At 49.0% G+C, this 24797-nt stretch overlaps 1 protein-coding gene across 2 annotated transcripts in view; it reads right to left on the bottom strand.

The window, feature by feature from the left end:
- PLEKHG3 (pleckstrin homology and RhoGEF domain containing G3) overlaps nt 1–1508 on the bottom strand; it is a 44753-nt gene extending 43245 nt beyond the window's left edge. Inside the window, exon 1 of one of the 2 annotated variants that reach the window (XM_089907832.1) lies at nt 1250–1508. The gene's annotated coding sequence lies outside the window, so the exon portion shown is untranslated. Of the gene's footprint in view, nt 1–550; nt 612–1249 lie in introns of those variants that run through there. The other variant, XM_089907834.1, reaches the window with a different exon arrangement.
- Between the last annotated feature and the right edge of the window lie 23289 nt (nt 1509–24797).

The raw sequence follows: 24797 nt of genomic DNA, 5'->3' as shown, positions 1-24797 counted from the left end.
GTATTAACAGCAGGAGATGAGATGAGGCATCCCAGGCCCACAGGGAAGAGGGTGAACAACAGAGGGAAGGGGTACACCTTTTTTGGGTTCTTACTCCCTAGGTTTTCTGCTGGAAATGGTTAGGGTGAAGTCATTCCCAGCTACGTCACTCAGGATTCCATTCCCAGTCCAGCAAAGGCAGGCTAGAAAGGCACTTGCCTTAAGGGAGGCCGGCAATGTGCTCAGTGGGGAGCCCTCAGGGCTGTCATTACTCTCCCTCATTATTTCTTTGAGCAAGGTTGGTGTGACTGAGCTGCGTGCAGAGGCAGGGCTGAGGAGACTCTGGGAACCCCCAGTCCAGGGTTCCCTGTAGGACGATGCAATCCGGATCGCCTCCTGGGGGCCCCAGAACAGGAGACAGGCAAGTGACTTCCGAGGGTGAAACTCTTACAGTGGCCGCTATAACACCGCCCCACCCCAGGCCACACCCCTCCAGCCTCCCACCATTACGTTTCCCACTCCGTTCTTTCTTTTGTTTTAAAAAGCAGCTCCAAAGAGTAAAAGTAGCTACCTAAAAACGTCTTGAAATTTTCGAGTTTGCACGCCTCCTCCTAGCGTTCCAAACCAAAGGGCTGCGAATAAGGAGAAAATCAACCAAACCGGTTTTGGGAGTGGGTGAGGTCGAGGGAGGCAGCGGCAGGCAGTGGCTTCTGTGCTTTCGGCTCCCCGACACCCCATTGCTGGCACCCACTCTAATCCCTCCAGGACGCATGAGATTCCCAGAGCGAGTACTGTGTGACACCAACCCGGAACAGGCTGCTGGCGCCTTTGGGCTCCCGGGACCAGAGGCTTGGGTCCTTCCCCAGAAGAGTCCACCCCTCCCGGGCCCACAGTCCGAGGCAAGGACCAGCCCTCGGGCAAAAGAGCGCGCAGTGGGCGCGGGTGGGCGCCGCCTCGAGGGCTTCCCGGGTTTCAAACTGCGCCTCTTGGGAGTCACGGGGCGCATTCGCTCCTTTCGTTTCCGGGGTGGGGGCTAAAGGACAGAAAAATGTCTCCTTGCACAAGCCTCCTGCGCTCCAGCCCTCGGCCTGGAGGGTCGCCCTGGGAGGAGCCCACGCGGCCCCGGGCCCCTCTCTGCCGCGCCGAGTCCTCACCCCGCAGGGGGCTGGGGCGGGTGCCCGGGAGGGCAAGGGCTTCAAAACCACTCCGGGCACTGCCGCTCGGCCCGCTGCGCCCGCAGAGGACGCGGGGAGAACCGACGGACACTCACCGAGCAGCGGCCGCCCGGCTGGATCCAGAACGCACGGCGCGCGAAGCCACCCAGGTGCCGCCGCAACGCGGGCGCGAGTTTGAATGTCGCTCCGGGAAGGGGCCGAGGCTGCCGGCCGCTCCCGCCCACGGCCAGCCCCTTGGCGGCCGGGGCGCGGCCAGCTGCTAGCGCGGCCCCCGGGGACCCCAGCCCGCGCGCGCCTTCCAGCGCCCGGCAGGAAGTCGGGGCCGAGCAGAGCGGCAGCAGCCGCGGGAGGGGACAGGGAGGGCGGACCAGGAATTTTTCCAGTGGGTGGAGACTCGGGCCAGCGACTGGAATCCCGCGATTGGCGGCTCGGCGGGGGACGGGGGCAACCTCGCGGCGCTGCGAGCTGGAACCCGGGGTAAAGGCTGCGGCGGCGGGAGGGGGGCTTGCGCGCCGCTAATGATTAACGCCCGCGGGTGGGGCGAGCGCGCGGCCCCGGCGGTGTCCTCCCGGCCGAACGCTAGCCGACCCCGAGCAACCTAGATGCGCTAAGACACAAAGACGCACGGGGTGGGGGGGGGGGGACACACAGTGGTGTCACAGACCTGATATCACTGCCTCCCAAGAGGTCACCGGACGGCCAAAACAGCCCCCATTGTACGGACAGGAAAGGGGGCTTCCAAGTGAGTCCTTAGTTGGGATCGGACTTGGGAGTCCTGATCCTACCAGAGCAGGTCACCTCGGCTCTTCTGAGCCAGAAACTCACGTCTTGAATTCCTCACCGAAATTCGGTTCCCGTGACCCTTTACAGATATAAATCCAAACCTCCGAGAAGCTGACAAGAAAGAGATGAAGAAGCCGATAACTTGGAGGGAGTCCACCACGAGACTGTTAGGTGGGAAAAGCAAGAGGCAGAAACCCGTGTAAATAAAGGACCCATTTTGGTAAAACGAAGAGAACCTGTCTCCTGTTTTTATGTCTGTATGTAATCACGTGGGCATCGAAAGGTGCACACCTGGAAAGTGAGGGGCTGAGGACGCGACAGGGACACTCAATAAGGATCGGCTGCGTTTTGAGCAAGAGCATAAACTTTAAAACCCGAAGTAATTCATCAATAAATGTGCTGAAAAAAAGATGCTGTCCCAGCACAGGACTGGGGAAGAGAAGCCCAGAATGGGAGGAGGGATGGGACACTGACATCAGAACCACTGGGTATACTTGACATCCAGTAGAGGTAAGTGTGTCTAGTAAACGCCTAATATTCACGTTTAAAAACAAAATAAGCAAAAAAAAAAAAGCCAAAAAGGAAAAGAAAAAAAGTTACTCCAGGCAAATGCAAGCCCTAGGTGATTTACAGGGAGGGGAGGGGCGTGCGCGGAAGGAAATGGCTTTCAGGTGACTTTGAAACTGGATCATGGCGGAGGGTGGGGTGAAGACAGCGGGGCTCCCCTGGCTACCCGCGGCGGGGGAAAGTGGTAGGCGCTGGGCCGGATCGGCCCGGGAAGCTAGACGCACATTCCTCAGAGAGGGAGGGTCGCACATTCCTCAGGGAGGGAGAGCCTCCTCCAACCTAGCAGAGCACTGCCCTCGCCGACTGCGAAGGTGAAAGAGATTGCGAAGGCGGGTGCGGGGTGGAGGGGGTCGGAGGTAAACAGCAGCCACGGGCTCTGCCAGATACAGCCCGCCAGGCTCCGGACTGGGGGGTGCGGAAAGTGAGAAGCCCCAGTCTCCTCCTGCCTTCCAGAGACAGTTCAGCCTCAGGCTTCTGCCTTTCTTTAATCCTGCTTTCTTCTCTGATCACCCAAATCCTATCAATCCCTTCCTGCCCATCTCAAATTCCAGCTTCCAAAGAAGGCCTCTGATTTAACTAAGCCATCGGTGAGCAGCACCCCTCAGCCAGGGCAGGTAATCGCGTTACTGACAGTAATAGTAACTAATTTAGTGAATGCTTACCATTTGTAGGGCTCCTGCTATGCTATTTACAAACATTGTCTCCCTCCATCCTCACCTCCGCCTTGTGAGCTAGTGTTAACGGAAATCAGGTTCATCTGCTTGCCGCTGGAAAGCCAATACTCCAGAGACAAGTGTTGGTTGGAAAGGAAATGTTGCTTTATTCAAGAGGCTGGCAACCTGGGGAGATGGCACGCTCCTGCACAAAAACCAACGCTAGAGATTCTGCTTGCCCAGGAAAGTTTTTAAAGGGAGAATCATCAGGGGAGGGGGTCAGATTCTTTCTTACCTTCCACTGTGTGCAGACTTTCTTCTGATTGGTTGGTGATGAGGTAACAGGGCAGTGTTCCAGGAATCTTGTGCTCAGCCTGAAGTTACCATCCTCCACCTGGATGGGGGCCTTAGTTCCTGCAGAAGAACTCAAAAATATTGTTATGTGTGTTCCTTGAGTTGGAAACCAGACTCTGCCCCATGGCTGCACTATTGTTTCTTGAATGCTCCTCCTGTGTTTCTGCACTCCCTTCCCTGATCAGCAGCTCTTTCAATCTGCCCTTTGGAACTCAAGGAAGATCCAGGACGCTGCATGAAGCCTATTTCCTGCAAACAAGAAATGGAGAACACGGAAAGGATTTGTACCCAGGAGGGCCCCACAGGGTCTTGCTCCGTTTCCCTAGTAAGTATCCTTATCCCCATTTTACAGATGGGATAACTGAGGATAAGAAGGATCTAGCCACTTGGCCAAGATCACATAACCAGAAAAAGCCGAACCTGACAAGGTCCCAGATAGGCCCAACATTTGAGGGCTTACTATGTGCTGGCCATTATTCCAAGTCCTTTATATGAACAATTGCAGTCACAGAAGAAGAAAATGAGGCAAAGTCACACAGCTAGTGTATGGTAGATCTCAGATTCATAATAGGGGAATGCTTCTCTTCACCATTATCTATTCTGCTTTCTTTTTGACACTTGTTATTCAGTTCACGGCTTGATTATAATATCTTGATCTGTTTCTACTTGTTTTAACGTATATCTTATTTCCTAAAAAGAGTGTAATCTTTCCTTGTGGCAGAAGTCATATAGGATGTACTCAGCAGAGCAATGCTGAACTCAAATGAAATAACCCAAACAGTTTGTGAGAAATTACACCATCTCACTCCTAAGAATAAAACTCTGTCTGGGCCCAGGAGCTCTAGACCGAAGCCACTCCACAGTGCAGAGCCTCTCCTTCCGCCCTTTGCTTTAGCGGCCTCACCCTCTCTTCTATTAAGTCATTTATTGTTATAATAACACCTTGTGCCTCAGTAATGTCTTTAATCCAAGATCTCAAAAGTATTCTAACTCATCTTCAAAGTGCCCCCACTGAGTTGGGGAGATGGACAAATTTTCCCCCATTTTATGGGTGAGAAAACCAAGACAACACAGAGCTGAAATGACTCACTATGGAAATCAATGGCAGGGTTTCTTCTCCCGGCCCTTCCCCTCCTCCTTCCGAACTCTGGGCTGCCAACATTTGCATGAAAATTTCAAATCCCAGAGACAAAGGCCATTGAGTTTTCACAATAAAGGACATTTCCAAACTGTCATCTCAGCTGCTCTATTGTGGTAGACCTCAGGAGAGGGAGGGGAATGTAAACACGGTGAAGGTCCCCTGGGGCTCTGTGCTTCCAGCCCAGAGAAGGAGCGAGAGCTAGCTGGCTGGGTGGGGAATGAAATCCCAAACTTGGAGGAAATCCCTGTCAAAGGCAACCACAAAGTCAACCTGTAAACCACCGCCAAACTTAGAGGTCTCAAAGCTTCCAGAGTTTCAAGGTGCATTTTATTTTCTTTTATTTTTTATTTATTTATTTTTTTTGCGGTACGCGGGCCTCTCACTGTTGTGGCCTCTCCCGTTGCGGAGCACAGGCTCCGGACGCGCAGGCTCAGCGGCCATGGCTCACGGGCCCAGCCGCTCCACGACATGTGGGATTTTCCCGGACCAGGGCCCGAACCCGTGTCCCCTGCATCGGCAGGCGGACTCTCAACCACTGCGCCACCAGGGAAGCCTCACGGTGCATTTTAGCAACACTTCCCAAAGTGTGAGTCACAAGCCACAACAACAACAAAACAGATAAATTGGACATCAGCAAAACATAAAATTGTTATGCCTCAAAGGACATCAAGAAAGTGAAAAACTGCGAAGGATGGGAGAAAGATTTTGCAATCATGTATCTGATAAAAGACTGCATCTAGAATATGTAAAGAATTCCTACAACTCAATAATAAAAAGGCAAATAGCCCCAATTGTAAAATGGGCAAAGGACCTAAACAGACATTTCTCCAAAGAAGATATACAAATGGCCAATAAGCACATGAAAAGATAATGTCATTAGCCATCATGGAAATGCAAATCAGAAAAACAGTGAAATATCACTTCATACTTTTTAGGATAGCTAAAATCAAAAGCACATAATAATAAGTGTTAAGGAAGATGTGGAGAAATTAGAATTCTTATACACTGTTTGTGAATGTAAAATGGTGCAGCCACTTTGGAAAACAGTCGGGCAGTTCCTCAAAAGGTTAAACTTGGAGTTACCATATGACCCAACAATTCTACTCCTTAGGTATATACCCAAGAGGAATGAAGACATCTGTCCACACAAAACCTTGTGCACAAATGTTCATAGCAGCATTATTCATAATATCCAAAAGGTAGAAACAACCCAAATGTCCATCAACTGATGAATGGATAAACGAAATGTATATCCATACAATGGAACATTATTCAGTCATAAAAATGAATGGGGGCTTCCCTGGTGGCGCAGTGGTTGAGAGTCTGCCTGCCAGTGCAGGGGACACGGGTTCGAGCCATGGTCTGGGAGGATCCCACATGCCGCGGAGCAGCTGGGCCCGTGAGCCACAACTACTGAGCCTGCACGTCTGGAGCCTGTGCTCCGCAACGCAACAAGAGAGGCCGCGACAGTGAGAGGCCCGCGCACCGCGATGAAGAGTGGCCCCCGCTTGCCGCAACTAGAGAAAGCCCTCGCACAGAAACGAAGACCCAACACAGCCAAAAGTAAAATTAAATAAATAAATAAAAGAAATGCATTTCCATTAAAATAAATAAATACTAAAAATATTTAATATACTAAGAATCATTGAATTGTATACTTTAAATGGGTGAATTATGTGGTATATGAAATATATCTCACTAAATTTGTTAATTCTTTTTTACATGTGCCATTAATACATGTTCCAGAGTTACCCAGGCTCCCTATAATCAAAACCTATCAGAATCCTACCAGAATCTTCGGCGGGCAGGACCCAACTCTGCATTTCCCCAGAGCCCACTGAATGAAGTTCACTGTGCCTTACAAGACAGTGATTCAAAGCCATGTGGCCCCCAGGCTTCCTGAAATGAGTCGAATGGAGAGTCTGTAACTAACTCTGAAAGGGCAGTGGCCTGGGCAAGGGGCAGTGGGGGGATGGGAGTTGCTTCCTGAAGTTCTTTATCAATAACTTCTTTCCCTCAGTCTGGACTCCTTAAGTGTCAGAAAAATCTGACATCGGAAAGGGGAAGAAAGTATGGGGCAAGGGAGAGGAAGGCTTGTCCCCGCCTTACTACATTCAGGCTCGTAACCACTGCTGTGGGGAGCTCTCGAAGGGAATGAGCTGTTTATTTGAGTTTGTGTCTGCAAGAGAAACATTTGCCAATCACCTGTGGTGTTTCAAGAACCCTGGAGTGCAGGTGAACCATTTCTGGAGATCACTTATGTTCACCTTTGTTATCAGTAGACAAAGGAGCTGTAAGTCAGCATTTACAACACCTGAGACCTGAGAGCTGGAACTAAGACATCAGCCTTTGATGAACTGGGGGTGATTTATACACAGACTTGCTATTCCTTCTCTGTCCCAAAGGCCAGAAGTTTTTCTATTTGCATCACATCACTACCTGTAGGTGAATGAAGTGTAAACATGGAAGTCAAGCTTTACCCAGTCAAATGTTAAAGTGAAAGATTTTCTGAGGTGGATTAAGAAACTATTAGCTGAGATGGTGTTTTGAGTTGTCTGAGTACTTCCATTTATCAATGTGGTTAATGTCCTAGAAGACTTGCCACTTCTACCTGAGATTTTTCAGACCTGGGTGTTCATAAAAATCACCTGGAAAGTTTCCGACTCAGAAACAGACCCAAGGAATCTGCATTTTTTTAACAAGCAAGTGAGTCAGATGCAAGAGAGATCCATTGACCACACTTTAAAAAACATTGGTCTGAATTCTGCTTTGTGTCTTTTCCCCTCCCGGTGCTTCCTCTTCCTCCCCTGAAACACAGGACTCAAGATAAAAACCCTGCAATCCCTCCCTGTGCTCCAAATATAAAAGGGTATGGCTTTTAAGACTTCATGATGTTGGAATAAATCAGGCTATTATATTTAATCAGATGAAAGAGTTCCACCTTGATTCCATGTGAAATGCTTAATCTTCAACACCTTGGTGACAAGCAGGGCGGGGCGCACCCACCAAGTACTATACTGTAACTTTCAGAAAGCAAATTAATAAGAACTTGATTAGGAGGTCATTGCCCAGTTACTCGCAGATGGAGGCAGTTCTTCCTGACTGTAATTTTGGTTGTTGATGTTTTCCTCCTAGACAGGGCCTTATGGGTTCCCTGGCTTCTCCGTCTTATCCAAAGAGGACAGAGCAGCTGTGCCAAGGCAACAGTGGAGCCCAGATCTGCATACCCTTCCTCTGGTTTCTGTGCCAGACCATACAGGAAACATGGGTTATTTATAACCAGATTAGGACAAATGGGACCAGGTCCACCTAGTTTCCTAAACCACCGGCATCTCCTCCAGAGGCAATGAAGAATCGACCCAAGGGTGGATGGAATAACTTTGTTTCTCCACCTGAGCAGTGACCAGGCTCCCAGACCCCACTTGGTCCTATCCTAGTATTGGCTGCCAGGCACTCCCATCAGAATCTCAGATCCCTTCATAAGCAGTGCTTTGTGGAGGTCAGCCTTGCCTGCTCTCTTTTTTACTTTCCTGCTATATAACTGCCTTCCTATCAGTCTTAAAGGATTTCCAGGGTTTTTTCCAATCCTGAAAATCTTGGATTCTACTATCTTAAGGAACCCCATACTGGATCATTCAGCTACAACAAGCTCTCTTTTCCCTTCACCTCCAAGCTTGTCTAGGGAGAGAAACCTGGCTTCATAACTCCTGATTCTATGATCCAAATACCCTTATCTCAGGCCTGTGGGTGTCCTCAGCCTGTGGTTGTTATGGGAATAACATAATGCCAGGTGTAGTCAACCATCCTTTGAGGATTGCCCAACAACCCTTTGAGGCAGGTAATAGTTCTCTCCCATTTTACAGATGAGAACATTGAGGCTCAGAGAGGTCAAGTCCCAGGTCCCAGGTCATGTGGTCCTTAATGGCAGACCTAGGACATATTCCCAGGCCCCTCTGTCCTAAACTCATCCTCTTAACCACCATCAGGCTACCAAATACACCACCCCAGCTCCCAAGGAGTCACTAGACCCAAGCAGAGAAGGTGGAAGCAACTTAAGCAAATTAAACCCAAGATAAGAAATGCAGACTTCCCTGGTGGCACAGTGATTAAGAATCTGCCTGCCAATGCAGGGCACACGGGTTTGAGCCCTGGTCTGGGAAGACCTCACATGCTGCGGAGCAACTAATCCCGTGCTCCACAACTACTGAAGCCCGCGCACCTAGAGCCGGTCCTCCGCAACAGGAGAAGCCACAGCAATGAGAAGCCCGCGCACCACAACGAAGACTAGCCCCTGCTCGCTGCAACTAGAGAAAGCCCGTGTGCAACAACGAACACCGAACACAGACATAAATAAATAAATAAATAAATAAATTTATAAAATTAAAAAGAAAAAAAGAAAGAAATGCCCCCACCCTGTTTTGCCCAACCAAAGCAGTATGAATTGCCTTACAATTCACCAGAAAGCCTCTAGACTCATAAGTGAGTTACAGACTTGTTCCAGGGGCTGGGAAATTGAACGATGGGAGGAAAAGGAGGAATGCATTCAGGGTCATAAAGCAGAGGTAGGGGGCAGGGGGGGAGGCAAAAAGTCTCTAAATACTTGTGACGTGACGTCTCAAGCTAGCCGGCTATAAAAGGTGAGGCAGGGCCTTTGCCTGGCAACCACAGACTTTTAAGCCCTAATCATAGCTCTGCTGCCTGTTCCCAAGGAATGGTCCCGCTGCTAAAACGCCAGAACATCCTGTCCTGTCTGCCCCGGAGAGAGACAGAGGGAGGAAAACTGAGTTTTACCAAGTGCTGCTGAAGGGAGTGGAGAGTTCGTCTCCTTCCTGCTGGGCTCAGTGACTCCTGCAGAATTGACCCCAGAACTTTTCTCAGCCCCAGCTGTCCTGCATGCCACCCCTCCTCACTAAATCTCACAGGTCCTACTACAGTGCTCTCCTTCCCCCGGCTCACCTGCATCCCTGTGGCCCCAGGGAAGGGTACCTTCCCAGACATCCAGACCAAGAATGAGGGCTTTGCAGTCCCTCTGGAAGCAGGATGGTTAAGAGCAACTGACTTTGGGGTCAACAGACCTGAATGCTAACTCTGCTTCTTAGGCGAGCCATGTAACCTCTCTGCGCCTTAGTTTCCTCATCTGAAAACAGAGTGAGTAGTAGTTCCTGTCTCATGGGGTGTTACTCAGGAATAAGTGAGAAAATATCTGTAAGGTACTTAGCACAGTTCCTAGTCTACAGAAAGGGGTAACTAATAATGTTATTTTTATTTCTGCTTCTAGGTGTTAGGTTCCCAAGCCCCACACCTCAATATCCTACTTTCCCTAATGCCACATCATGTCAAAGAATCTTACAACTGGAAGAGACCCTAGAAGTCACCTAATATAAGTATTTTCTCCTCTAGGAAATTCTCGCACATATATATCTCTAAGAATGAGATAATATCAGTAAAGTACTTAGCATGTGCCTGGGATATAATAAATGCTTGGTAAATGTTTGGGTTTGTGAGAGTTAATTTTATGTGTCAACTTGACTAGATCACAGGATGCCCAGACATCTGGTTAAATGTTGTTTTTGGTTACCTGTGAGGATATTTCCAGAAGAGATTAACATCTGAACTGGTGGACCGAGTAAAGTGTGTTGCCCTCCCCAATGTGGGGCCTGCATAGAACAAAAAAGTGAAGGAAGTTTGAATTCTCTCTCTGCCTGACTGCTGACCTAGGACATTGATCTTCTCCTGTCCTCGGCACTCCTGGGTCTTAGGCCTTCAGACTTGGACTGGAACCTACAGCACTGGTGCTCTGGCTCTCAGGCCTTCCAACCACACCACCAGCTTTCCTGGGTCTCCAGCTTGGAGATGGCAGATCATGGGATTTCTCAGCCTCCATAATCGCATAAGCCAACACCTTATATTAAATCTTTTCATGTATATGTCCATCTCCATCCTATTGGTTCTGTTTGTGTGGAGTACCCTGACTAATACAGATTTTGTTGTTGTTTATTTGTTTGTGTAGGTAGGTATTTACTGAGTATCCACTCATCTATCCATCCATCCAATAGTCACTTATTCGGTGTCCTGGTTCCTGGGAGATGTACACTTAGAATAAGATATAGCATTGCCCCAGGAGGGAAATGTATAACCAAATCAAAAAGAGGAAGAGGGCTTCCCTGGTGGCGCAGTGGTTGAGAGTCCACCTGCCGATGCAGGGGACACGGGTTCCCGCAAAAAAAAAAAAAAAAAAAGAGGAAGAGCCAGAAAACAATTAGAGAACAGTTGAGGGCCTAACTGTGCAGTATTTTCTATGCTCTCAGATGTGACTATTATCACACCTGAAGGGAGGAAAGAGATTCCCTCCCTTTTTAGGAATGACTCAGAATGCATATATTCAAATAGTGTTAGCTTTCAAAGAATGAGGATATATGCTTACGTTAGAGATCTTCTCATCACTCAAAAGACCTTTAAATTATTATATTAGCTTCAGTGTTGAAAAATCCCGGGCTTTAAAGGTTGGGGTAGGATGTTTGGGATATAGTCAAATGCCATTTGGACCTAGGTCTGGTGGAAAATATAGTCTCCAGCTGCATTAAAATAGATCCAGAATGAGGAATGACTATGGAGTGAAAACACTGGTTTCTCCCACGTGGCTCCTGCCCCATCTCTGAAGACATTTCCAAAGAGGAGCTGATTCTGACCTGAGCCTTTTCCCACCCCACACCCACCCTTCTAGCCTACACTCCTCCCCCGGGAAGTTCAGAGGAATCTGAGGCACAGGGACATTTCTCTTCTCCACTCTCCCAGGGGACCTAGGAGACTTTCCCTGGAAGGTCTCAGCCATCAGCAAAGATCTACATTCTCACCTCTTCTCCATTCTCTTCCTCTGTTCCTCCTTTTCTTTTATCCCCACTCACTCTAGCTTTGCTAGAGGAATGTAACCCACTGTCATCCTGGACACAAGTGGAGTTTATTTCCCACTGAGGAGAGCTGCATACAGACCGGACTCTTGTGGCTCTCACAATTGTATCCACAAGTTTCTAATCCACAAATATTCACTGAGGTGCAATTATGTGCCAGGCCTTATGCTGGATCCTGTCAGGGACACAAAAGCATCAGACCCATCTCTGACTTTGACCAGGTGAGAGAGAATGACAAACTGTAAACATATAACAGTAAAATCTTTAAAGTACCATTCTAGACAATGAAAGCAGACATTAGTATAAGACGGTTCACGGTTCTTTGATAATGACAATTAATACTAGAAGTCAGAGGGTAGAGGCTGAGGTGGTCAGGGAAGGCTTCTTAGAAGACGTGGGCTCTAATAAGGTCTTCGGAGATAAGGAGGACTGTGGGAAGCTGAAGAGGAAAGGAAATATCAAGGGCAGAAGACAGTGCTGGGAAGCAAAGCCTACGGTCAAGATTGGTCTGTGTGTGACCCTGGTGTATGTGTGACCCACCTCTGGTTCATTTGTTATTTCAGTCTTGTCATTCCTCGCAGGTGTCATGGCGAGGACCTGACCTTGGTCTTCCAGCAGATGCAGGTGCTTCCTCCTCCCAAATATTTGGACCTAATGACTCTGTATTAGGTAGGTGGTTTGTTTTTTTTTTTTTTTGGTTGCAAGTGACAGAGACTCAACACAAGCTAACTCCAGTAGAAAATAGTCTTTTATGTTGTCTTCAGCTTTAATTGTCTCTTATTAACTGGAAAGTCCAGGTATGGAAGTACATTAGTTTGCAAAATATCGAGGCACAGTTGGCTCTAATAATATTGCAGGGCTCTGTTGTCTCTCCCTTTTCCTACTCTACTGGTATCCACTTCACAGGTTGGCTCTCATTGGGAGGCAGGAAACCTGGCTGCTAGCAACCCAAGATCCATATTCTCTGAGCTTATCAACCCCAGTGGAACGAGAGGAAGTATTCCCTCCTAGGCCTCTTCTTGGCCTCTTGTCAGGGTCCCTGACAAAGCAGGTAGAAGAGGTTCACTGATGGAGTCCCAAACCTGGCTGTCATGTGGGGAATATGTGGTGCTGAGGGGTGGATCTGAAAGGCAAAAAGGACAACCTTGGACAGATATGGGGAAGAAGGCAATGCTGTGTTGCATTATTCTGGAAAAACCTCATCCCCTATTACTTCCCAGATAGACACATGCCCCCACTTCCTTCCAACCCTAATGGCCAGACTCTTTTCACAGGGAGACAAATGGTTAATTGCCAGGAGAGCTCGCCTACAGACAACAGCTATCTATCAGAGGACACTGCAGCAGGGTTAGTAACTGGATAAACACCCAAGGAGGTGTGGTGTTTTAGGAAAGAGATCTGGATCAGAAGACCAGGTTAGTCAGGAACACCCTCATACCCTGGAAAATTCATGAAAAGGATTTGGTGGCGAGTAGAACAGAATCCCTGCTGCAGGCCAGAACTCACTTAAAGGGTTTGGGTGGCAGCTTTCAGGACTGTAGGTGCCACACTCAGGAAGAGTAAGATTTCAGAGCCCAAGGCTGCCTTGGACTCAATACTGAGTGGGGGACTGAGGGCATTTCCATGCTGCCCATTCTCTGCTTTTAAATTCTCAATAGGCAACATTCTCTGGGGGCCCCAGCTTAAGGAAGCAGCAGCTCCCAATCACTCCAGATCAGAATCAGAGAGGAGAAAAGAGAGGAGGCTTAGTGCAGCCTGTCAACAGAGCTTTCTGTGATGATGGAAATGTTTTATGTCTAGAGTGTCCATCACGATAGCCACTGGCAATGTGGCTAATGCAACTGAGGAACTGAATTTTTAATTTTATTTAATTGAAATGAATTTGAATTTCAATAGCCACATGTGGCTAGAGGCTACGTATTAGACCAGAAGACTTAGAGAACATCCTTCCTTCACCCACCTCCAGGGCTTGGAAGAGAAGAGGCAGGATAAATTGGAAGAGAACATCCCAATCAACGATCTACGTCAGGAAAAGCAGATGGTGTAGAATGGGAAACAGGGAAGACCCCTTGTGTCACCTTCTTTCCTAGACACAGACATCAGCTGCGTGAACTCTTGCACCTGTCACCCAGCCTCCCCGTCAGGGAGCCACTGCTTCGGAAAAGGACCTCACAAAAGGTCATCTGAGGCTACCAGGTGGCCCCAACACCGCAGTCCACTGAGGAAGGAAATTACTTCCACGCCTCCCAGTAGCCCCATAGGGAACTCCCTGCCTCCACCCCATGATTTTGGAGACCCCGTACCCCACACCCCACACACTTCTCCCACTGTAGGAAGTATCTCATGCCCTGCCGAGGACCCCAGCTCACACGTCCATTAATGGCCAGGTCCCTGCGGGATTTCAGTTCCACACGTGTTGACTGAGTGCCTCCCAAATCATCAGAGAAAAAGCTGAACTTAAATAATTTCCTGTCCAAGAGCAATCTGTCACCTAACACAGTGGGAAACCATCCAAGCTAGCCAGCACTAGTGACATGGCTCCACCCACAGCCTCCAGTCCAGAAAGGGATCTGCTCTCCCAGGACGGTCAAGGGACTAGGTGAATGGGTCCTGATAATAACCCAGGAGAGCCCTCAACCAGCCCTGCAAAGTTACATCAAGACACAGGCCTAAGACTCAAAGAAAAAAAGTGAGCTTGTGGGAAAGTAAGATAATTAATCAAATGCTTTTGCATTGAACTCAGATCACAGCTGCTCACAGGCACCAGAAGACAGACTAGGGCACTGGGTAGATATGGGTGGGGCTGGGAGAACACCAACAGTGAGAAGTACTGTAGAGGTGGATGGGTGGCAAACAGGACTCTGTGCCAGGCTGATGCCAACTTGGCTCCTTTCCATGTACCTTTCATGCCATTCATGCTTCCTCTAGCTTATAGACCATCTCAAGAAGTCGAGCTCTGACCAACTCCTTAGCTGTCAGGAGAGTGAAGGCAGGAACCCAAGAGTGCATGCCCTGGGCTTGCTCTAGTCCAAGAGGGACTTAAACAATTTATGGGTCTTCTCTGACCATAGTTTCTGCATCTAGTTGGGGTATCCTCTTTTAGAAATAAATCAAGCTCACACATCCATCCATGTTCATTGCAGCGTTATCTGCAATATCTAAAAGGTGGAAGCAACTCAAGGGTTCATCCACAGATGATAGATGAAGAAAATGTGATACACACATACAATGGAATATTAGTCAGCCTTAAAAATGAGGGAAACCCCGTCACATATTACAGCATGGATGAAATTTGAGGACATTATGCTAAGTGAAATAAGACAAATATTGTATGATTTCACTTATATGAGATATCTGAAGTAGTCAAGTTCATAAAAACAGAAAAAATGGTGGTTGCTGGGGGTTGGGGGGAGGGGAAATGGGGAGCTGTTGTACAATAGGTATAGAGTTTCAGTTTCACAAGAGGAAAGTGTTCTAGAGGTCTGTTGCACAACAACGTGAATATAATTAACACTATTGAGCTGTAAACTTAAAAATGGTTAAGATGGTAGGTTTTGCCATGTGTTTCTACCACAATCAAAAATTTACAATTATTAATTAATTAAGCTTTTCCTATATTCTCTTATCATTCATTATCATCATCATTCATGCCCTTTACAGAAAAGGTGGAAAATTGAGAAAGAATTTCTTGTAAGTTTTGTGAAAGTAAAACCTGCACATCATTTTAATGTGGTATGATAGGGGTTATAGGGAATAGTGACACTTCCCTGCCCTACTCTGGTCTTCCTTTCCAGAGACAGCTGGCTTTACACTTCTCTGCTTTTAGATGGGCATCACCCTATCACCAAGGAATTTGTTGCTCAACTTTGATTCTCAACCTCAGATGTCTCTGACTACTGCCTAAGAAAGATGAGGATTTAGCCCACTACCCAACCGCCACCCTTCTCCCCAATCCTCTTGTTTTTAGTCATGACAATTTTCAGTTATTCTACCGGTTATCTTTGTAACTTTAAACAATGTACTTAAAGCTCACTTGATTGCTGGTCGGGTCCATTTTCAATAGTCTCCTAGCTCCTTAAAATGAGTTTACTAGGGCCCTTACCTATCTTTCCACCAAGATGTCCCCTTCCACCTCCAACGTATGTCACTTGTACTCCTATGCACCGCAACGAAAGATCCCGCATGCCTCAACAAAGAGATCCCATGTGCCACAACTAAGACCTTATGCAGCCAAAAAATAAAGAAAATAAATTAATTTTTTAAAAAAAGACTTTTTGGTTGTAGAAATGAGAGCCTGTGAAAGAGGAGTGACCCACGTGCCAGGAAAAGTAGCCTTTATCGTCCATTTGACAATATTTGCTGTGTTAATGGATACACTCACACCTGTGGGAAATGATGTCTGTACAAGATTCTTCACTGCAGGTTTGTTTGAAATAGGAAAAGGTTGGAAACAACCTAAACGTCTCGTCCATTGAGAACTGGTTAAATAAATGATGGTACCTCCACATAATGTAATTCAATGCAGCCATAAAACAATGGGGAAGCCCTTTATGTACTGATATGGAACATTCTCCAAGATATATTGTTAAGTGAGAAAAGTGAGGTCCAGAACAATGATTCTGTGGTTATGTGGAAGGAGGCTAAGTGGTTCGGAAATAGGATGAGAGGGGGACTTTGATGTATATCCTTTTCTGCCTTTTGAATTTTGAATCATGTGACTTACTTATTTTTAAATGTAAATACAACTGAATTTTGAAATAAATAATAACAAATGCTTCTTTTATGCCAGGCTATATCTTTCTAATTCATTTTCTAGTTTTAGCACAACTCTGTGAAATGCAGACCATTATCCCCACTTTCCAAATAAGAAAATTGAGACTCAGAGAAATAAGTACCTCAGTCCACACAGCCGTGAAATGGTGGAGCTGGGATTTAACCCAAAAGTCAAGCAGATTTCTAGGTTTGATCTGAAGGCTGAACCTCTCTTTCTGTCTCAGTTTTCTTTCTTCCAGTAAGACCAGTGGGTGCTTTATCCCAGGGGACCCATTTATAAGCAGCCACTAAGGAACCAACTCAAGGAAGCCCCTGCTCAGGGCGTAGCAGAGCCCTTAGCAGGGAGGTTCTAGGAGAATGTATGAGGCCGTGTATGTACGTGAGTGTGTGAGTGTGTGTGAGAGAAAGTACAGGTGTGTGTGAATGTGTGGGCATATGTGAAGATGTGCATGTATGTGAGTATGCAAGCCTGTGTGAGAGTGTGTGTGCACATGTGGGTAAGTGTGTCTGGGTGGGTGTGAACATGTGTGAGCTTGTGTGGGTGGGTGTGAGCATGTGGGTGGGTGTGAGCATGTGCGTGTATAACTGTGCAAAGCGTGTGTGAGTGTGTTCACTGTGGCCTGGGAGGCCTGACAGGAGGAAACCAATCACGGAGGGGGGTGAGACACTGAGGAGACAGAAAATGGAACAGGAGCCTCCATGGGACGTGGGAGGAGGGGAGGACTAGGGTTGAAGGCTGGGGCGGCCGGGGGAGAGCTCGGGGAGGAGTTCGGGGAGAAGGCTCATGGGCTAGAAGAGCCCCTGCAGGCCAAAAGTCTGCAGAGACAGCATTCCCCGGGCCAGGGGCCCAGGAAGCACCTACCCCCAGCTGGGGCCTCCCCTTGCCCCACCTATACCTTATGAGTGGGGGCTTCTTACCTGAGACCCAGCAGGAACAGGAACTAACCAGGTGGGAAAACTTGGGTGGAGGTGGAGGTACAGATGGAAGAATTCACATCACAGCTCGCAAGCTGGCCAGCTGCCTCCCTCTGCCCTCGGTGCTCCATAAATAATCGCTTCTGGGCCAAATGCTAGAGCTCAGAGATGGGCCCCTGCCTCTGCCCCTCGGCTACAGGGACACTGGAAGCCAAGGGAAGGGAGGCGAAGGGGGATGAGTCTGGGAGGGGTTGGTGAGGAAATGGGGGATGTTTTCAGAACAGATCTGCTGGACTCAGAAGGCTGAGTGTCTGCACTGCTGGCTGTCTCCTGTCCATCCTGCTGCGGCACCTGGCGCCCTCCATGCCGTGCCTTGGCTTGATGTGCCCCTCTCTCCATGGGATCCAGATATTAACGTGGTAGTCCAGCCACTGTTCTATCAACTGAAAAAAAATGCAGTCCTCAACTTTTAGGTGGTACATTTTCTTTAGTCGACATGACAATTGCCACCTGTGTGTGTGTGTGTGTGTGTGTGTGTGTATGTGTACACCGTGTGAGCAAGGTGAAAGTGGCCCTAGAAAGAGGCTTCTCTTGCCCATGGAGCTGAGGGAAGCATTACCTCCTCTGAAGAAAGTCTGAGCCACCAAGGTACTGAGCAGGGAAAGATACTGTTATGAGTTGAATTGTGTCCTACCAAAAGATATTGAAGTCCTAACCCCCTATACCTGTGAATGTGACTTTATTTGGAAACAAGGTCTTTTTTTTTTTTTTTAAATTATTTATTTATTTTTGGCTGCGTTGCGTCTTCGTTGTTATGCACGGGCTTTCTCTAGTTGTGGCAAGCGGGGACTACTCTTCGTTGCAGTGTGTGGGCTTCTGATTGCAGTGGCTTCTCTTGTTGTGGAGCACAGGCTCTAGGCGCACGGGCTTCAGTAGCTGCAGCACTTGGGCTCAGCAGTTGTGGCTCGCAGGCTGTAGAGCGCAGGCTCAGTAGTTGTGGCGCATGGGCTTAGTTGCTCCACAGCAGGTGGGATCTTCCCGGACCAGGGCTGAACCCGTGTCCCCTGCATTGGCAGGCAGATTCTTAACCACTGCGCCACCAGGGAAGCCCTGGAAACAAGGTCTTTGCAGATGGTCAAATAAAAATGATGTCATTAAGGTGGGCCCTAACCTAACACAACTGGTGTCCTAACAATAAAGAAAATTTGGATGCAGAGACAGACACACACACGAGGAGGACACCAGGTGAAGATAAAGGTAGGTATTGGGCTGATGCATCTCCAAGCCACGGAGCACCAGAGGTTGCCAGCAAGCCACCAGGAGCTGGGGGAGAGGAGGGGAGCAGAGTCTCCCTCACAGCCCTCAGAAGGAGCCAACCCTATCGGTGCCTTGATCTCCGACTTCTAGCCTCCACAACTGTGAGACAATAAATGTCCGTTGTTCTAGGCCACCTAGTTTTTGGAGCCCTGGGAAACAAATCCAGGCACTGTAACAATGGTCTATTGCTCGTGCTTGAACTCAGGGCTGAGCTTCATTCCCAGGGGCACCACATACTAGCTTTGCCACCTTGGGCAAGTCACTCCAGTCCCCTGAGCCTCCTGTTCTCACACTTCACGTGGGACTGGAAAGAGCACAGCCTCCCAGGGCTGTCATGAGGATATGGGTTTGGCCCCGTGCCTGGCACGTGTTGATGGCTTAGTAAACTGTGGCTGCTACTGCTATTAAGAACACACTTGTTTTCGGGGTCTTTGTCAAAATTCCTGATGACAGAGTGATCTCCAACCTGCATAAAGTGCAAACATGCGAAGCCAGAAAAGGAAAACAGAAGAGAAAGTCACATTTGTGGGGGCCTGTGGTACCAGGCACGATGCTATGTGCTTTCCCAGAAGTAAGAGCATCACAGACTTGGGAGTGTGAGACATAGTCTGGCAAAGGATCTACGGGAGGGGATGGAGGGCAAGGGACAAGTCTGATCTGGGAGGCAAGGCAGGAGCCTCAAGAGGAAGGGACTCCCCAGGCCCTGAGTGCCCCGCGCCCCCTCCCTGGAGCCTCTGGCCAGCTGGCTGGCGTGGGGAGGCGCCTGGTGGGGGATGTACAGACCACAAACATCACCCCAGCGGGGCCCGAGTCACCCGACCGCAATAATACGCCTTTCTGCCCTGGCGGAGAGAGAGGGCATTGTGTGTGCCGGCTGCGGCCTGAGACCTGAGACCATCTCGCCCCTCAGAAAGGCGGGATTGTCTAGGGCAACCTCCGTGGCCCAGGGCAGCCGGCCTGCACGTCACAACAAACCCAGAGCAAGTGAAGGGACAGCCACTGTCTAAGGACAGGGAGCCTTTGAGACTCCAGGCTTTGAGACCCCAAAGAGCCAGGAGAGAGAAGGAAGCAGGAGCTTTGGGACAACCTGGATAATTCAGAGCTAAGGGATCATTTCAAAGGCCCCAGGATAGAGCATCCCCAAATCTACATTACATCCAGAACAACTGTCAGGAAAATCAGTGGTTTAAGAGCAAGTGTGTGGGGTCAGTGTCTGGGTTCAAATTCCAACTGGGACGTTTTCTGGCTGAGTGACTTGGAGCAAAATTATAGATGAGGCATAGCTTCCCTCACTCCAGAGACAAGGGGTTGTAAAGATTAAATGGATTGATGTCTGGTTCCTTGGTAAGCACTCAAGAAATATCAGCTATTACAATGATTATTAATCTATATTGTTCCAAATGAGATCAGAAGTGCAAAACGCTTAGCACAGAGCCTGGTACCTAGTACAGAGATGCTTAATTAATGCTAGCCCATGCTCTGCATCCCTGACTTCTCTGCATCCCCAGTTTTCGAGGGCTGGCAGGGTGGCCTCTTTTCTTTGGAGACATCCTTACTCCAGCAGCAAAAGTGTTCAGGGAACCTGCTTAGAATCGCTCTGGGCAAATGATCCTATTCACTTCCTTCCCAGGGGTGGGCCCCAGCCAGCCTGCAGGCAGCTTCTCTTCTGCAGGTGGGACCCCACAGCCAAGTGCTGAGAGGCTGCCCTCCTTCGCCTCCCTCTGCTTTGCGTCCCGGTGAATCCGTCTCCTGTGTTCTGCCTGAGCCTCCCCCTGGCCCAGTTCTCGGCCATTATCTTTCCTCTACCTTGCATCCAGGCATCCGGAAGAGCCAACACTCTCACCTCCATCAGCAACTGAACAAGCTTCCAAAGGCTCAGCCAGCCAGGCGTGGTGCTCCCCGACTCACGGCTCAGGACCCTCCCTGCAGGAATTTCCAGGGAAAGTGCCTCCTGGGCTTGTGCCCAGTTCTGACTGAGGCCCGGCTGAGGGCCCCTCCTCACCCCTCCCCCACAGACACACAGGGCTTTCTAGTCCCATTATGCCATGGAAACTATGCACACGGCCTGCCCCGTTCACATGGCCTTGGAAGAAAAAAATAACAGAGTCTTCTCCGTCTGCCAATACCCACAGTCCTAGCAGGCCTGAACTACCAAAGCAGGCCTCTCATGTGAAACAGGTCCCTGCAAAAATCTCAGGAGGACTTGTCTGGGGGTGCCCTTGAGTCACGCCCCTTCCCCCAGCCCACAGCCATCTGCCTCTCTCCTCAGAGATCTGGAGAGCTCGTTGGCCAGGGATAAGTGGCCTTATATGGCTGTTTCCTCCTTTTATTTATTTATTTATTTGGCTGCGTTGGGTCTTAGTTGTGGCTCGCAGGACTTTCATTGCTGTGCGCGGGGCTCTCTAGTTGTGGCGTGCAGGCGCTAGAGCGCACAGGCTTAGTTGCCCCACAGCCTGTGAGATCTTAGTTCCCCGACCAGGGATCGAACCCTTGTTCCCTCATTGGAAGGCGGATTCTTAACCACTAGACCACCAGGGAAGTCCCCTCCTTCTCAGAACAAATCTCATCTCCTTCTCCAGTATCTTCCTGAGACCTGAGAGCCCTATTCTGATTCTTCTCCTGCCTGCTCCCTCCCTGTGGGATGGAGACAACAGGACATGTCCATTCAGAGTCCCACCCCAGCACACTTTCTAGACCTCTGGTAGCCGCTAGCCACGTGTGGCAATTTAAAAGTTACTTGATGACAATTTTTCAATTGGAAACTTCCGTTCCTGGGACTTCCCTGGTGGCGCAGTGGTTAAGAATCCGCCTGCCAATGCAGGGGACATGGGTTCCAGCCCTGGTCTGGGAAGATCCCACATGCCGCAGAGCAACTAAGCCCATGCGCCACAACTACTGAACCTGCGCTCTAGAGACTGTGAGCCACAACTACTCAGCCCGTGCGCCACAACTACCGAAGCCCGTGCACCTAGAGCCTATGCTCCGCAGCAAGAGAAGCCACCACAATAGGAAGCCCGCACACCGCAACGAAGAGTAGTCCCCGCTCAGCACAACTAGAGAGAAAGCCAGCGCACAGCAACAAAGACCCAACGCAGTCATAAATAAATAAATAAATATTTAAAGATAAATACATAAATTAAAAAAAAATTTTTTTAAATAAATAATTCCGTTCCTCAGGTGCACTAGCCACATTTCAAGTGCTCAGTTGCCACCCGAGCTAGTGACTGCCGTATTGGACGGTACAGATACAGAGCATTTCCAACTTCACAGAATGTTCTATTTTATAGCACTGCTCTGTACCAGGCTCTGGAATCCCCTGGTCCAAAGGCCGCCAGCCCCAGTCTCCCAATTTATTCCTCTCCGCTTGCCCCCCTGGTAATCATAGTTTGTTTTCTACGTCTGTAACTCTATTTCTGTTTTGTAAATAAGTCCTTTGTACCATTTTTTTAGATTCCACATAAAGGCGGTACCATATGATATTTGTCTTTCTCTGTCTGACATACTTCACTCAGTATGACAATCTCTAGGTCCACACTACTATACATAAAGTAAGTAACTAATAAGAACCTACTGTATAGCACAGGGAACTCTACTCAATACTGTGTAATGGCGTATAGGGGAAAACAATCTAAAAAAGAGTGGATATGTGTATATATGTAGCTGATTCACTTTGCTGTGCACCTGAAACTAACACAACATTGTAAATCAACTATTCTGTAATAAAAATTTTAAAAAAAAAGGCCACCAGCCAACTTGGGCGTGTGATGACGTCTTCCCTGGGTCTGGCCTCCCTAGAGCAGATGCCACCACCAGTGTGCACACCCCTAGCTGCAAGGGTGGCTGACAAGGGACTGTGGATGGAGCTGGAACTTGTGAGCTGAAGAGTCACCTGCGTGCTCATGAAGCCTCTCAAGGTGCAGGAAGAGCTGAGGTAGGAAGGAGGGGTGGGGGGGGACGTGAGGGCCAGACTGGCTCTCCCTGTGTGGCCACATTCCCACGCAGGATCCAAGGATGCCAGGAACTCTAACTTCAAAGCTGGCCTTCTGGGTCTGGTCGTTATGAAGGAATACCTTTCCAGGTGAAAGATAGAGCACATTTTATTTAACTGTTAAACTTTTAAAATCTTAACTTTATTGAGAGGTAATTCCCATACTATACAAATCACCCATTGAAAGTGTACAATTCAATGGTTTTTAGTAGCTTCACAGATGTGTGCAGCCTTCACCACAATCATTTTTAGACATTTTCATTATCTCAAAAAGAAACTTTGTATCTTTTAGGTACCCACCCCCTCCCCCAACTGTTAAATGTTTAATATGTAGGCATATGGCAGGTGCCCTCCACTGGCCTGCAAACGTGAGAGTAGGTTATCCCTTTCTCACCTCTATGGTCAGCTCCCTGAGGACAGAGGCCAGATGTGACACCTGTGTGCCCCACCTCCGCACCATACCTGCCACACAATAGGGCCCGAAATATTTGCTGTCTTCCTTGTTATTGTTACAATGCTTTTCTGTGAGCATGAGAGAAGTCCAGTTATCACAGGCAGGATGGGGAGGGGTCTGGAAATCATGTTATGTGAGGAACCATGAGGGTGTTGAGCCTGGAGAAGCTGTGGGGTTGGAGTGGGTAGAATAACTGCTCAAACCAACCATCACACAGAAGAGAGACTAGGAGCATTGGGTCAAAATTCCAGAAGCCACATTTCTAGCCAGCGGCAGGCTGAGCCATGGCATGTGCAGGTGGAATGGGAGTGAGCGCTCTGTCACAGAGCACATTCACGCAGGGCCTGGAAGACCACCTGCCTGGGGTGCCATAGCACGGCCTCCTGCTTCAGATAAGTCAAGAGCAGGCCCAAAAGAGTTCTACGGTCTCTTCCGTTTCTGGGATGCTGGGCCTGGAACTATCACAGGGCGGAGGGATTTCTGAGACACACAGAAGCCGTACCTGCAGACCTTTGCTGTCTTTGTTTTCAACTTCCCAGCAGCAGCAGCAGGATTCAGTCTCCTTCTCTTCTGAGTTCAGGTTCTAGTCCCTGTCCCACCGGCCTCCCTCCACCGCCTCCAGGGCTGCGACTGGAGCCTGGGGCTGAGCTTCCCTGTCAGGGCCTAGGGCTGTGTCCGCAGGGGAAAGGGGACTGGGTTGGCACTCAGAGTTGAGAGTCTAGCAGGTGAGCTGAGACTAATAAACCCAAGAGACAACAGGTACAAACAGGTCTCAGGGAGGTTTCGGAAGCTGGGGCCCAGGCCGCAGAACTGAACAAAGCACCTGTGTGGAGCTGGGCAGGAGACCACACTGTCCTGACCTGGGAGCAGGGACTTCGGCCCAAGACTGGGCTTGCACCTGTTGTGGTGGGGATGCAGGAGAGCAGACTCCCTATATCTGGGCCGGGGGTTCACATACGGAGACTCCAGTGACCAAGAGAAAGAATCACTTGTCACTGGCTCAGCAGAGAAAAGGGAGGGCTTGGTTCTTCCAGATTTATCATGAGCTGATACAGGGTGGACTGAAGAGCATGGCCAAGGTCCTGTGCACCCGCAGACGGAGGCACAGCCCGGGATCCCTCTGGGTGTGCGAGGAGGAAGGAGCTGCTCCCACGTATTAAATGCCAGGCACCAGGTCCAGCGTTTTCACCAGCTTGCACTTACCTGGTGCTTACTATGTGCCAGGTACTGGCAAGCACCCCATGGGTCCCAACGACCCACAAAGAGAGGAAACTGAGTCACAGAGAGGACAGTCACCTGTCAGAGGTCACACACCTTGCAAGGGTGGAGCCAGAGTTCCAACCCAGGTGCTCTGGCTCTAGGGCTCGGCTTCACCCACTCTGCTGGCTGCTGCCCAAGGGCCTCTTTTCCATTCCCATGACAACCATGGGGAGAACTAGCATGACCTCTATTTTCACAAGCATAAAAGCTGAGGTGCAGAGCAGTTAAGTGGCTTGTCCTAAGTCATGCCATAAGTAACCCCCAGATTCAAGCTTCCACCTGGGCTCAAAGAGCCCACACTCTATCACCCCCACTGTCTCTGGGAGGAAACAAGGTGAGGGTTATAAGGCTGTTTTTTTGTTGTTTTTTTTTAAACCATAAAATTCAGACTCTTTTTAAAGAAATAAAGCAAAAAAAAAAAAATCCGTGTGATGATGGTAGTGTAACAGGCTAGATAAATTGTCTGGGCCTCAAACAAGTCAGTAGTGAACAAGTGAGGACCGTATTTAAACTTCTTCCACAGCATCGTC

The sequence above is a fragment of the Delphinapterus leucas genome, chromosome 2 (assembly GCF_059928025.1).
Source record: "Delphinapterus leucas isolate spDelLeu-1000000601 "Yukka" chromosome 2, BTC_Dleu_Yukka2, whole genome shotgun sequence".
NCBI lineage: Eukaryota > Metazoa > Chordata > Mammalia > Artiodactyla > Monodontidae > Delphinapterus > Delphinapterus leucas.
This window is presented reverse-complemented; position numbering and strand designations above follow the sequence as displayed.